Source organism: Chlorocebus sabaeus, chromosome 10 (assembly GCF_047675955.1).
Source record: "Chlorocebus sabaeus isolate Y175 chromosome 10, mChlSab1.0.hap1, whole genome shotgun sequence".
NCBI lineage: Eukaryota > Metazoa > Chordata > Mammalia > Primates > Cercopithecidae > Chlorocebus > Chlorocebus sabaeus.
In genome coordinates, this window is record NC_132913.1 from 33,428,145 (window position 1) to 33,440,919 (window position 12,775).

Consider the following 12,775-nt stretch of genomic DNA (forward strand, 5'->3'; position numbering starts at 1 on the left):
TGTGTGCTGAATTTTGTGAAATTTTTTGTACATAATTATATGCTCTTTTTACATTTTAAATCGATTATATAGTCAAATAATTAAATGAGTTGTGAATGTGAAATCTACCTTGCATTCCTGATATAAGCCAATGCATTTAAAAATTTACTTCGTTGGTTACTGCCTTTCCTTGCATATTTAAAAGAAGTATTTGCTTCTCTTCTGTCACATAGTTAAGTTCTTGGAGTAAGTTGGATTCTTTTGATGCTTGATTTTGAGTTTTTAGGGCAAACCCAGAGAAGTCTTGAGTCCATGACTAATTTTGCCCCACTGACAAGGTGAAATTCTGATGATTCTGTTTGTTCCATTTACAAATATTCTATTGTTCCAATTACAAATTGTTTTTCTGTGCTAGCTTGTGAGATCATTATCTATTTTCCAAGTACTCCAAGACACGAAAGGACCCTTCTGTAGAACATGATGATTTGTGAAATTTGATAGCTTAGATTAGGACAAAATAGCATAAAGTATCAGGCCAAAAAAAAAAATAGTCTTGTATTTGGAAAGGTTATTTATTTAATTCTATTTTATGCTTATTTTAAATATGTATTTAACTTCTGGATATACTTTCTTGGTTAATATCGAAAGACCACAGTACCATGTAATGACTAAGAATCAACTATTATTTGAAGTGATTATCAACCATGTATTGTCCTCCATCAGAAATATAAACAAATATCTATTCCAACCTAAAATTTTTCAGATTTGATTTTAATGATTACACTAGAATATCTTGATATGATTATGCTAAAATGACTGTTGTGTACATGAATAATTTTTCTCATTACATTTAAGAAAAATATTCTCTTTCTCAGAAGAAGATTTGAAATAATTCAGTAAGCTACAGGAATTTTCAATATATGCTAGCCAATTCTCATAATGCTAACTGACATTTATTGAGCTCTTACTTTGTGTAAAGGACTTGGCACATATTATTGTGTTGAGATGGAAAGACTCTTGGAGTTGATACAAACTACTTGTCAATTTATTTTTGTCAATGAAAAAACTCACACACATTCTAAGCATTGGTTTACTTATCTTCAAAGCAGGAGAAATGACACTCCAGACAATCTGACCAGACACAGCATGTAAAAACCCCTTTAAAACCTTATGGTACAATATTATCCTTAAGGATGTTGTTGTGATATGCATATTCCCTTTGACATTCAAATATTTTCAATGGTATTTTTCATTATTTCATAGCATATTACTCGTATATATTCTTTATATATTTGTGTATGTACTTATATATGTGTGTGTGTATGTATATATTTTTGTGTGTGTATTTTTTTTTGAAGACAGTATCTTATTCTGTCAGTAAGGCTAATGTGCAGTGGTATGATCAGAGCTTACTGCAGCCTCCAATTACTGACATCCAGCAATGTTCATGCTTCAGTCTCCTAAGTAGCTAAGAGTACAGGTGCATGCCACCACAACCAACTAATTAAAACAGAAATTGTAGAAATAGAGTCTTGCCATGTTGCCCAGGCTGATCTTGAACTCCTGGCCTCAAGTAACCCTGCAGCTTCAGTATAATTTCTTAACATATACTTCCAACTGGTTTTTAAGAACAGAAACAATAGCCAGCCTTTCCTCGAAGACTGAGTTTTATGTAAACTCCTCCTTTCATATATAGACATTCATGCACATTGCATTTTTCACAATTGTATCAGAATTCAGTAAATATGAGGGTAGACCTCGTTTTAATGTGATAACAGTCATAATTTGTCCATTTTGCGCTTAACAGTTTGCTCTTGTTCCAGTCTCCAAAACTCATATTTTAAAATATTGTTTAGCTAAATTAAATAGAATTTCCAGCTTTTCAAACATTTCTTATGTGCCACCAGTAGAATGATAGAGTGTCTTGCATTGCTCAAAAAATTACCTTAAATTCAAAAATCAACCCCCATGAGCTTAATTTTATCAAAGAAGAAATGTCTTGTCAAATACAGTCCCAACCAACATATTCAGTAGCTTTCAAAGTATGTTTGACATTGAGGACTGAAAAACAACATAGGAGTCAAAGAAACAAACATCGATGGCCTGTCAAATTTTTTGTAGACATGATGCTATTATCAAGGCACATCAGGATAAAATAAAATGACCTAGCTGACCACAGGCTTACAAATGTCCTGTGAAGGAAAGAAAAATGGTGAATCAAAAGGTAGCTTTGTTGCATGTCCCCCCAGGCCTTTTTATTGACAAGAATGACAATGGTCCCAAGATGCACCATTATCTATGACCAGCAAGCAGACATCAAATGCTCCTGAGCCGTATCTGTCAGAATAGAAAATTCTGCTCAAAACAGACAGGGCTTGTTACACTTTGTTCAGCTAAGGTTTGTCAAAAGCCAGGGTCACTTGTATTGCTCTGCCCTGAAGGGGAATTGTAAAGGGAGAGAAGTACATGATTTCTCAATGTTTCTTCTGCAAGGAGACTTTGAGTCTGGTTGACCAAATGTTTTGAAAGTCAAGTCATGACTCAAAGGAAGTAGAAAGGAAAGTTAATAGTCTGTCATTTATCTACTTAGAAATGAGGTTCACATGCTAAAAGGTTAGAGTTTTAGTAGATTCCTACATTTAGGAAAAATGTTTTGCTATGTGTGATTTGTTTTTACAAATTAAAAAAGGAAAATACTACTGCTATTGAAATTGGAGGGAACAAGTTAATGTGTTCTGGTCAAGTATTGTGTGCTATGGCATTACAGAGTTTATTACAATCTGAAATATTTACACTGGTAAGATATTTCTCTAATTTGCTTCTTTTTGACTGAAGAAGGATTTTATACACAAATGTCCAGCCTCTGACACTTGAGTAAACTCACTAACTTGTGGAAACATCTGTTAACCACTCATGAGAAAATGCAATTTGGGAGTATTTCTGTAATTGATTCCAAAAAAAAAAAAAAACAAAACCGCATTTTTTTCTTCTTTAATAAATTTGAGGGTAAAAATGAAGCCATCACAAAGACAGCATTTGTGAACAAAGGGATTATTTTTCCCTTCTTTCCTTCCCCTATGTTTTACCCTCTCCACTCCTTTCCCCTCTGCTGTTCTCTTTACTGTTGTACTTCTCAATTTGTAGCTTCACATTTTTTCCTATGCCCAGAGACAAATCCAATTCTGTTCAAACTTGTTATAAGTTGTCTTGCAAAAAATGTTATCCCATTTTTTTGTAATTTAAAAACATAGAGTTTTTATGTAATTTAAAAACTTAGAGTTTGCAAACTCATGGTCATGGTTGTTTTGTTTGTCCCACACAATCTTTTTCCAAAGTCTATTTTATTTACCATCTTGAAAAAACAAAAAAGCTCAGAAAATAATTTTAAATTCCAGATTTCTAGGAAAAAAAGAGGGAGACGGGATAATTTGACAATGCATAATTTGAATTTCTACTTAACAATATTCTTCCACAGCACAGGGACTAAGTGTTACAGCTCTTTTAGAATTTATTTAGCAGGCTTTCTGGTCTTTACTGGAAAGCCTCTTAAAAAACAACAAACAAATAATCAAACAAGAAAAAACCACAGAGACTGATGAACCTTTTAGTCAGAACATATAATCTCCAATGTATCATAGTTTCCATAAGGTTTACTTCTCTTACTCATCCCTAGGGGTTTGAATTGTGAGTTCTGCTCAAATTCAATTAATGAATTAAACTGATCAACTATTTTTCTTATCAATATGACTGTATAATTCTAGCTAATACCTTATTATTCAGAATATAGTTACTCAATTGTTTCATGAGTGGGAATTCCATCTCCATCACTAGACTGTGAGCTTTGCCAGGAGCTAGACATATTTTAGACATTGTTTACTATTCACACTGCAGTAGTGCCTGGTACAGTGTGATGTTCAACGAATGTTTCTGCAGAAAGAAAAGAAGGTAGGAAGGAAAAAGGAAGGAAGATAACATTTTGAATTCAAAAATGAATCTTTTCATTGTTTCCATTTCCAATAGTACCAATCATGCTGTGGACACTTAAATAAGAATCTTCGTTCAACTGGCTAAACAGAAAAAAACAAAATATGGGCCTTAGAATTATGTATCACCTTGGCAACATTACAGTGAAGCTCACATGAGATCCTGTAAATATTTGTCCAATTAATTCTAGAAAAGCTTCAGGATAATGATTGGTAATACATGTTTTTCTTTATGGAACTTTATTTCCAATAATATGCCAGGTCATCCATCAGACTTAACCATTTCCCAAGTGTACTGCAAAAGAGTACTATCCCACCCTAACCTTAAGGCAGGAAAATGTTTCTGTGGTGAAATAAAAATTCCTCATGACTTAGTATACCTTTTAATTACTGATGACTTTAAAAATTTCTATACCCAATATTTCATTCCTCTCTATTTCTAGAAAAAAAAAAGTGCTAGATTTAGAGTCAGCAGCCCTTCAGTTCAAGTCCTAAATCTGCCATTTATTAGCAGTACAGTAATATAGTCAACAATCACTTAACCCTGATATACCTCTTTATTTCCATCAGTAAAGTGGAGTCAAAAACACTTCCATCACTTCCATCACAATATTGTAATAACTCAGTTATAAGTGCTATGTAAAAAATGTAAACAAGTTTTTTAAAAAAAATCTATAGACATTACTTAAATAAGAACAAAAAATTTGAGAACAAGCTCCTGCCTTCATAACAAACTATACAATTCAATCTTTTCTGTTTCACCCAACTTGGCAATGACAATTGATTTAACCAGTCAATTAATCTGATTACCAATTTGACTGAATTAAGCAATTAATTCCGTAACAGAGTCAAACAATTGATCAGTTCGTGTTAGCAGAGAAATGCAAAGTATTACAAATGGTGGTTAAGGATAAACTAGAGTAATTTTCTTATTAATTTATTTCTAATTTGAGACTTCTTGTGCTCAAGTAAAATTGTACTGTGTCCCTGAAAGTACAAAAGTTCCTCTGGGTACAGAGAATTCTAATCACGCAATAGCAACCTTGTCCAGTCAGTCTCAGTAATGATTTCTCTCACTTTACCCTGACACACTTTTGAAGTTTCTATTCAATTTTCTTGAACAAACTTAGATAATTGACTCTATGAAACTTTTAAAGACCTTTTCAGTGGAACATTCTCTTCACATTACTCTATTCATTATTACAGCTTTTTATTGATTACACACTAATTATCTGTTTATGTGGTCACCCATGGTAAAATTGTGAGCACATTAAACACAGACTGCGTGGTCTTCATGTTGGAACCAAAAATTTAGCGTAGCATCGGAATTTTTCCTGGATTCAGTAAACATTTGTTGAAAAAGGAATGTAAGAGTTACTGTACTACTAATCAACAGATAAAATCAATTTCTGAACGAAGAAATAGAATACACGAAGGAGGATGATGTATTGGGGTTTAATTGAGTTCTCTTCCCTTCTCCCCATTCAATGTCCTCTTAGAGCATCTTAGAGTGTCCTACTTAGAGAGTACTTAGAGAGTACATTTCCCTTCTGTCTACCTTAGAGATAGTTAATTTTTTAATGTATTTTCCTCAGAAATGCTCGAAACTAGAAGAAGCTGAGAGCTAGGATTTAGATGATGTGAATATAGACTGCTGGAATAGAGGCTATAGCAAAGCTGGAAATCTCACCAACAAATGGTTGCACACTATTGAAACTGGCCCAATAGTCTCATACAAATAATATTTATGTTTTTTTGAATAGACATAGCAATTGACCTTCTCTTGTTTTAAAACTTGAAACTGACATTTGTCTCATCTGACTTCCTCAGGAAACCGCCCTCAGTGAAGAAACTAAAGTTCATCAGATTACCATGTCCAGAAAATGAGACACCAGCCCCCCATCCATCATGACTGCTTCCTTACCACTCCGTAATTCCTGGTTTTCCACCTTTCCTGCTATATAAACCCCACCATTTTAGTTGGGTGGAAGATGGATTTGCTACTTTATCTCCTGTTATCTTTGGCTGCAGCACCAGATTAAAGCCTTCTTCCCTGACAATACTCCTTGTCTCAGTGATTGGCATTCTATGCCACAAGCAGCAGGACCTATATTGAATCCCTGGAGTTCTGGTGACATTATGATTGCCAGGATAAGAGACAGCAGCTACTAATGAAATATAAATCAGTGTGGCCAAGTATGTCATGGAAAGAAATGGTCCTTTGCTGAATCCAGGTGAAAGGGAAGCTTCTAGAAACTTAAATTGCCCAAAGGGAGAAGGGAGAAAGAGAGAGAAAGCATATTTGATTGGTTGAGTTTAAAAATTTCAATGAACGAAATTTAATCGTAGGAGTGATTTCATAAACTTGAATTAAAAGTTGAAAATTTTCATCTACTCATTGAAATGAGAACATCAAGAAAAACCTTTGCCCACATATATATAAAGTTATACATCCTTTTATACTCAGGCCTGTGTATTACTAAGACTACACTATTTAATTTGACTACTATACTTTATGTATAGTTTGGACTTGAAAGGAATTTGATGAGGTTTTGAGAATAATAGCATTAAATTTTGGTAGAAAATAACAATAGTTTTCATTAATTTGGACAATCTAGCCTACATTATTCTCAGAAGAATTGATTAATAGTTTGTGCTGTTTTATCATTCATAATTAAAGAGCTATAATGTTATAATAATTACTGTTAATATGGTATGTTTTTGTTTGGGGAATTTTTGAGGAAACAAATTCTTTGCATTTGATTTATTTAAAAATTCACATATAACTCAAGTCTAAGCTTAGATTGAGTAACTTGCAAACTGTGTGCCTTGAGCAAGTTGGTCAACAGGTCTGAGCTACCTTGCTTCCTTAGTTTGTGTGTTTGGGATAAATATATTTGTCCTAGCTCCCTGAATCACTGAAAGGCTCAAAACTCTTAATATACGGAAAAGTGCATTGAAAACTTAAAAGCTCTACAAGTTATTGTTTTATCAATATGTTGTACTAATTTTTCTAAACATTCTCAAAGATACCTTTTTATTTTTCATTACAACCAAGTACTTCCCAATCATTTATTAAATACAGTCACTGGGCTATGTAAATAGGTCTGCTTCCTTGTGATATCTAATTCGATATTCATGATTTGCAAGATACTTTACTGTTCAACGTGTACAGTCGAAAGAAAAGATGATCTAAAATATGTACTCAATTTGTATACAATTTCAAAATACATCATAAGCAAACTTACCTTGGAAACTATTTTAAGGGCAAATATAATTTTAATTTTCACTACTCCTCACTCCTAAAACAACAACAAAATACTAGATATTCAGGATTGGGGAACCTCCTGAATGGAAAATTGACTTTCTAAATCTTAAATAGTTCAAATAAGCAAAATCTAGGCTTTAAGAAACCCTGAAGGAGGCTATAGAAGGACTCATTTACTGAGAATTCTCAGTAATTACCTTCAGTTTTAGCCCAGGTTTTCTAGCCACCTTTTTTCTTTATCTGTTTATATTGTCTATGAGATGGTAACAGCTAAAATATTCATAGGCACTGAGTTTATCATAAAACTATTACCTAAATGAAAAGTAAGATGTAAAACATTTGTCAAAATGCCAGTAACATTTTCACAGAATTTGACATGTGACCTCAGTCATTATCCTTGTGTATCCAGAAGAGTAACCTGTTTTCTGTCTTCCATACTTAATCCCAAGAAGCCAAATGAAAACAACCGTTAATGCAAAAGTGAATCCACAAATACAAGAATTCATGAAATACATGGCTTTTCCTTTAAATGTGTGATTCTATAAACTTATAGTAGGAAGTTCATGAGAAACTAATGAAATTGCAAAGGGTATCAAGATGGATCGAGGGCAGAAGATGAGTTGTGTTTAGGGATGTTTGCCACTTGTTTTGTACACTTAAGTGCTGTACCAATATTTCTATGTCTATAGTAAAAACTGAATCTAACCAAGCTAGAATCAGGAAATCATGATCCTCACCTCAGCAGCTGCCAGCCAGAAGTACTTTCAGGAATAAGGATTTTCCTTTTTACTGCTGAGAAAAGAAAATAAACGTGGAATAAGGGGCACTATAAACCATTCTAACTGTGATCCCATACCTTACTTTTTGCCAAGATATATGAAGTCATTTATTTCTCATTTCTACTATTTGGTTTGAATTTACCTATTGAGCAGTTCGTAGAAATGCAATAACTATAAACATTGTTCGGAAGGAAGAAAACTTATTTAAACTGCAAATTAAAAGAGTTTCTTGTGTTTCAGAGTTAAACTGCAGGATGTCATTAATCTTCCAGTAGAGTAGGTTTTAGCAGAAGGCACTGGTGAAATTTTTCATACTGTAATTTATCTTTTGTTCCATTAAAGTAGGAGGTATTTTAAAGCTTTGATTATAAACATTCTATAATTCTTTTAGCCAATTTGGAGAAAAAGATTAAAAAGATTATGGTTTCTTGTGGTCTCCTGGGACTTTTTGTTTCTGGGATTTGATATACAGTTATAAATGAAATGGTAGAAGATAATATACTTGAGATCAATTTCATCTTACAAGACTTATCTAAAAATGAATAATAAAGGTACTTGCTATTATAGTGAGTTGTCCAATCATTTATTCTGCAAATATTTATTGAGTACCTATTATACTCTAGGAAATATTTTGGGACTTCGCTTCATTAAAAAATTGACAAAGACTGGGTTCTCTTCAGAAAGTAGAATCGGAGAAAAGACAGGTATGCAGGCAGTTTATTTTAGAAAGAGACCCCAAGGAAGGAGGTGAAGCCAATGCAAAATTCCATTACCAGTGAGTTACCATCATGAGCAACTGCAGTTTGATTATGCTGAGGACACTTTGAGGTATTGTGTCAAATGAGGTTTAGAAGGTTCATGGAATGGAAAATAGAGCTTTTATCCACCAGCAACCATCCCCTATTAGTCAAAAGTTGCCCTATCAGATGTTAACTCTCTCAGAATCCTAGGTTAGCCCAGGGATCAGAATATCCAAGTAAGTTTCCATACAACTGCGTCATTGAAGCCCAGGAGACAAGATTTAACTGTTGAGGAAATTCTGGCAATAAAAGGGGCCAAAGAGTCTATTGATTATGTAAGCATGTTGCAAAAGATCAGGGAATGTATCTTTCATATTAGTGAATCTATTTACTTATTTGTTCACGACGCTTGTTGAGTGCTTATTATGTGTCAGAGATAGTTTTATATATGGTGGTATAGCAGTAAGCTAAACGGAACATGATCTCTACTTTCACTGAATTAAGGAAAGTGGGAGAAAGGAAAAAATAAAGAAAATGATAGTTTATAAGATTATAATAAAGCAGAGTGGAAGAGGGAGCCCTGCACATTTCTGAAAAAGCATCATTTGTAACATAATTAATAAGTTCACAAGTTCTGGTGTGAGGTGTCTGGAGTGTTCAAGGAACAAAGAACAAAGAACAGAGGAAATGTTGGGATGCCTTGAAAAACTTTTGACTTTTTTCCTACATAAGATGAGAAGCCACCAAAGCATTTAGGGCAGTGATGTACATAATGTGGGTTATATCACAGAATGATGATCCTGTCTGTGGCATTGAGAATAAAGTGAAGTAAAGTACAAAGATAATAGTGGTGAGAGTCCAACCAAGAGAGTTTGAATAATTGGAAGAGGAAAGTAGTGACAGAATTGATGGATTATGCCATTTGAAGAGATATACACCTGACAGGATTTGCTGATGGATTCAATAAGAGATGTGAGAATTTTAAGAGGACTCCTAGATAACATGAAGAATATTTGTTTATTTGTTTGCTTGTTTTCTTTTGATTGTATTGGATGTATTAGTTCATTCTGATGCTGCTATAAAGAACTACATGAGGCTGGGTAATGTATGAAGGAAAGAGGTTTAACTGACCCACAGTTCTGCATTGCTGGAGAGGGCTTAGGAAACTTACAATTATGGGAAAATGCAAAGGAGAACCAGGCACCTTCTTCACAGGGCAGCAGGATGAAGTGAGTGCAAGCAGGGGAAATGCCAGACACTTATAAAACAATCAGATCTCATGAGACTCACTCATTGTCATGAGAACAGCATGGGAAAAACTGCCCCCCTTATGCAATTACCTCCACCTGGTCCTGCCCTTGACACGTGGGGACTATTACAATTCAAGGTGAGATTTGGATGGGGACACAGAGTCAAACCATACCACTGGAGGAATGGAATTGTCATGTATTAAGGTAGAGATAAATGGATAAGTAGTTTAAAAGGGAGTGCTATTTTGGACAGGTGGAATTAAGCAAAACTCATTAGCCAAGCATAAATGCCAGGTATACATTTGGATATATGTAAGTCCGGAGTTAAGCACTGAGAATGGAGGGAGGGGAGATGACTTATCCTTCCCCTATTAAATGGTGTTAATAGGCCAAATAGGATAACAAATAAATATTGAGTACTATAACAACATGGAGATTGTTATTGAAAAGAACTTACTATTACTGAGAAGTTTGTTAGATAAGGAGCACTTTTCCCGTGGAGTGATGGTCTTAAGAAGAGAAACAGAAGGGAAGCCTGGTTGGAGTATATTCAAGAAAGAAAGAGAGGATAAAAGTTTAGAAGCAGAATTATATGGAAAATGGGGAAAGAAATAGATAGTTGCAGGAAGGAATGCACGATCAAGAGATAATTTTTCTTTATATAAGACAGAGGTAATACATATTTGTATACTGATGAGAAACTTCTATTGAGAGAGAAATAATTAGTCTTGCAGAAAAGATAGTGAGACTGTCTGATGTAGTATATTCATTTCCTAGGGCTGCCATCGCACATACCACAGACTGGGTGGCTTAAACAACAGACGTTTATTTTCTCAACCTTCTGGAGGCTAAAAGTTCAAGGTCAAGTGTAGGCATGTTTTGTATCTTCTTAGGCTTCTCTTCTTGGCTTGCAGATGACTGTCTTCTCATGATCCTCACATGGTCACCCCTTAATCTCTGAGTACATGAGTCAGGTACCTCTCTCTGTCAGTCTCATAATCTCCTCTTCCTATATGAATACCAGCAGTGTTGGATTAGGGCCCACCCTAAAGACCACATTGCACTTAATTACCCCTTTAAAGATGTTATCTCCAGATACCATCACATTCTGAGGTACTCAGTGTTAGGACTTCAAAGTACAAATTTTTGGGAAATACATTTCAGCCCACAATAAGTAAATGGACTGAGGAATGAGTGAGGGGGAAATAAAATGTAATGCACAGATGGAGGGAGGGGACTTATGGTTACACAGAGAAGCTAAAAATGCCAGAGAATAAGATGCAGATGCCGTAGGAAAGTAGATAATGATGGGAAGTGTGTAAAAGTTTCCTAATTATATTTATATTTTTTTCAATGAAATTAGAAACAGCAGTTAAGAATCCTGCTGAGAGTAAAATTGAGAAGAAGGTGCTGGAAGTTTGAGAAGTGAGGACAACATATCGTTATTTAGCTGTGTGGTAGAACAAGAGGAATTAAGAAATTCAATTTGAGTTCTGGCTCTCCTCTTACATATAGTGCTCATGAATTTGAAGTAAGACCAGTCATGATGTTTTCCTTCACATTTGTTCAGCTTCAAAGGAACAGGCATGAGGTTGATATTGAATTATATTTAACCAGGGTTTGGATTTTGCCAGATAAATACAGTGAATGGAGATGGACAAGGCAGTTGAATCATTTTTTAAAATGACGTTCTATGAAATCTAAACTGTTAAAAAAGAAGAAAGTGAGGAATGAAGTCAGAAAGGGAGAATGAAAAGGCATAGAGTCAATAGAATGTTAGTCATAGACTGGTAAAGAACTATTAGAGGTAGGTGACTAGAGTGAGTAGAAACTGGTTTTATGCTTGAAACGGAAATTTGGAGGAGTTGCAGTTGTTACTGATGATACCTCAGTTGAAATGAGGAGAGAAAGGCTGAAGATGGAGGAATGACTATATCTGTGGAGAAGTAAACGCCAAGGAACTTTGAAGCCAGGGAAGTGAGAGAAGCATCTATATCGATAATTCTTAATAATTGCAACAGCAATAGTATTGCAAAGAGTCACAGTAAACCAGAGTTAAAAATATTAAAGGGATGAGAATGGGTCATTAGAGTCTTAGCAATAACCGCAATAGGGAAGTGGGGGTTGCATTATTTGATGGCATGAGCTTTAAACTTTTTTTTTCTTAAGTAAACAGGGAGACACAATTTGTCTCAAGTAGCAGTAGCAAGAAACATCAAGAAAAATACCTAACTCACCACTAAGCCCAAGAATACAACCTGTGGTACAAGAGTATGACATGAAGACCTAGAGTCTCTTTCTTTTCCTGCTGCTGGAATTGTGCAGGCTGAGGAAGGGGCAGTGTTTTATATTGAATCAACATGGGTAGTTATAAAAGGGCTCCTTCAAAGCGTAATCACTACATTTATAATGGATTCATCTTTACACTCCTTTACAACTCATAGAAATTTCTCAGAAATGCCTGCCAATACCTGACTTATTTGTTTGTTTGTTTATTTGTTTTTTCCTTAATTAACAAGCACTGGTAGAGCAATTACTTAGTGCCAAATACTTTTCAAAATACTTAGTAATGTTAAACAGTTAATTTTCATAACAATCCTAGGATTGTTAGGCAGAGACTATCTATCTATAGATAGATATCTATATTGTCTCTCTATAGAGAAACTATCTCGAAAATAGTTATTCTAGGAGATAGTTATTATTCTCTCCTTAAAAATGAGAAATCTGAGGCATAGAGTTTAAGTCAATTGTTCAAAGTCATATTTTAATGGTAATT

At 34.4% G+C, this 12,775-nt stretch overlaps 1 non-coding gene across 1 annotated transcript; it reads left to right on the forward strand.

Moving 5' to 3' along the window:
* The first annotated feature begins 3,464 nt into the window (after positions 1-3,464).
* Positions 3,465-3,526, forward strand: LOC119625480 (U7 small nuclear RNA). The gene has a single exon (XR_005241673.1). It is a non-coding gene; the product is annotated as a U7 small nuclear RNA (small nuclear RNA).
* The last annotated feature ends 9,249 nt before the right edge of the window (positions 3,527-12,775 follow it).